General features: G+C 44.7%; 1 pseudogene; it reads right to left on the bottom strand.

Annotated features, from left to right (window-relative positions):
• Positions 1–605: 605 nt before the first annotated feature.
• LOC123783020 (large ribosomal subunit protein uL10 pseudogene) lies at positions 606–1543 on the bottom strand (annotated as a pseudogene).
• Between the last annotated feature and the right edge of the window lie 1437 nt (positions 1544–2980).

Genomic DNA, 2980 nt, shown 5'->3' with positions numbered 1-2980 from the left:
GGTAGGAAAAAAACAAAGCTCTATTTCTTTAATAGAAGTTCCATTTTAAGCCACTATTCTCACTTGGCAGTGGAAAATAATCTTGTCACCTTTATGTATTCTAGTCAACTGCATTTTAAATGTTTCTTTTGTGTAAATATTCAGTCAGATTTTGCATATTATTATCTCAGCTACTCCCAGCTCTGCCTCCCAGTCTTCTCTTTTCCCTACTCATGGTCCTGCTTCTGTTTCACTGGGTTCAAGGTTCTATTAGCTGGCAGTGGAAGGAAGAGAGGGAGTTTACTTATGTGGATAGTATATGGTGTGACAGCACAAAGACTGGTCCACTCCCTTAGTCTCATTTCTTGCCCAGATACCAATGCAGTCCAGCTATTGATGTCCATAGTTGAGTCTCTAGACATGGAGGATGTCCAACATTGGCTCCTGTGTGTGTCATGGTAGATGATCTTCTGTGTCCAACTGGTGCCTTTTATAACATAATGCAGGGGATCCCCTCCCCTCTTTTCAAGTTTTTGCTGATGTGGTTGTCTTCATCCCCCCCCCCCTTTTTAAGAGAAGTATGTCTTCTTTTCTTGTTTCACAGATAAAGTTGGATGAATTGGTGATTAGTCAGGGAGACCAAATCCCATATCCTTGTCCCAACTCCTCCAACTCTTCGTTTATTTCATTCATCCTGGCTGGGGCTGTGGCAGCAGGAGGTGTAAGAGTGGTGGCCGCAGCCACGGGGACAGCAGCCACAAAGGCAGATGGATCAATCAAGAAGGCCTGGATCTTTGCATCAAGTAGGAAGGTGTCATCAGCCTCTGCAGAGACAAAGCCAGTACCCACTTTTATCCATTAATGATAGAAAGGGGCACTGATGCAACAGTTGGGTAACCTGTCTGCAGACATACACTGACTACATTGCGGACACCTTCCAGGAAGTGAGAATGCAGTTTCCTCTGTGATGTCAGGCACTTCAGGGTTGTAGATGCTGCCATTGTCAAACATGTGCTGGATAGTCGGCCCCAAGGAGATGTTCAGCATGTTCAGCAGTGTGGTTTGTTGGCTCCCACTTTGTCTCTAGTCTTAATCAGCTGCATATCACTCAGGATTTCACTGGTGCCCCTGAAGATTTTAGTGGTGATGCCTAAAGCCCGGAAGATGGAAGTCTTCTCAGACCCCAAACCAGTGTGCTGGGCTGGCACAGTAACCTCACATTGAGCTATAGCTCCAGCTGGCACCTTATAGGCCAGCAGCATGTCCCTGATCTAAGTGAGGTCCTCCTTGGTGAACACAAAGCCCACATTCTGCCAGGTGGGAAGCGACAGTTTCTCCAGAGCTCGGTTGTTCTCCAAATGCCCTTGGGTGGCCTTTGCGCATCATGGTGTTCTTGGCCATTAGCATAACAACCTTCCCTGGGGAGGGACATGAAAATATGCTGCATCTGCTTGGAACCTACATTGTGTAATCCCACAGTGAAGCATTTTGGATAATCATTCAAAAGTTGGATGATCCGAAGGACGTAGTTGGACTTCCAGCCTGCCCTGTCTTCCCTGAGCATCATGGTGGTGTGTCAGGGATTGCCACGTAGGGTTTAAAGACAATGTCACTCTCATGAGGATGCTTGGAGAGACCTCCTCATTCTTTTGGCTGGCCTCTTTTGGGGCTAGCAAGCTGAATCATCTTACCAGATACTTGCAAGTATCTATTCTAAGTTCACAAAAAACCTAGAAATCCCCGCTCCCTCAGACTTGCTGTTTAGGATACCAGAGGTGATGTTTACTTGTTCCTTTTCCTCTCTGCTGACCCTTTTCTCAGGCCTGCCTGGCATCCTCCTAGATATGCTGCTAACCACAGAAGTGGTTGGCAATCCCCTCCACCCAAAATCACCCTTACACTTCTGGGGAGATGCTCTTAGGCACCCAACCTCCCCTTGGGATTACAGTAGGAAGTGAGGAGTGGGATGTCCCAAATATGGCTTTTACTTTTTTTCTTTAGTATGATTTCCCAACTTGTTGTGTATTTTGTCCTCTGGAAGAGAAGGATAGGAACATAGAATAAATCTTCATGTCCTCTCCTGACTGTTTTTATCTTGCAACTAGCTGGATGTGCACTGAGCAGTTTGTAACCTGAGTCTGTGTGAGTGTGTGTGTGCGTGCGTGTGTGTGTGTGTGTGTTTGTGTGCGTGTGTGTGTGTGTGTGTTTGTGTGCGTGTGTGCGTGCGTTTGTGTGTGTTGGGTGTTTGTTGTTAAGGGGAGGAGGGAAGCTGAAATCATCACTCTACGTTTCAAATTGCAGATTGATAGGAATGACCCATTAGGGAGAGAAGATTTGATGTAAGAGAGGGGAGAGCATGGCTGGAGTGATTCCTTAAACAGGAAGAAGGGATGGTAGCTAGTGCTCTGTTGGTCTGCTGGCCCGGACCTTTTGCCTTTTGCCTTTCAGTTGAAAGTTTCCTGCCTTGATCACTCTTGCCTGATTATTGCTTTTGGTGTTCTGAATAATGCAGCAGAGTGCTTAAGTTAAGGATCAGAGAAGAAATCAGAACTTTTGACAGGTCCAGATTTTGGGCTTCCTAGATTTTTCACAATAGGTTTGTATTGTGAGTTTAAAGTAGCAATATTTAATCAGGAGAAAGCAATAAAAGCTTACAGATAATCATGGTTAGGTTTGTAGATTGATTTGTTTTCCTGAACAAAAATGCAAACTTCTCCCATAATGGTAATTGTTAGTGTTGGAGTTGGGAAAGCCATTGGTGCATGGACTCAGGATAAGTATAGAGGACTAGAGGGTCAACATCAGAACAAGGTAGAGAGTGTCTTATTGAAAATTACATTATTTTTATGTCCAGTGAGTCGTTGTAACATCACATTGAAGGATAATATCACAACTCTCTGAACCTGTAAATTTATGCAGCAGTCTTTCCTGTCTGGGATGAACATGTGCATCTGTGCTTTGCTTTCCAGAATGAATGAAAATTATGCTTGTTTTACAACTG

Source organism: Ursus americanus, chromosome 1 (assembly GCF_024610735.1).
Source record: "Ursus americanus isolate L20-20 chromosome 1, mUrsAme1.1.p, whole genome shotgun sequence".
NCBI classification, from domain to species: Eukaryota; Metazoa; Chordata; class Mammalia; order Carnivora; family Ursidae; genus Ursus; species Ursus americanus.
This window is presented reverse-complemented; position numbering and strand designations above follow the sequence as displayed.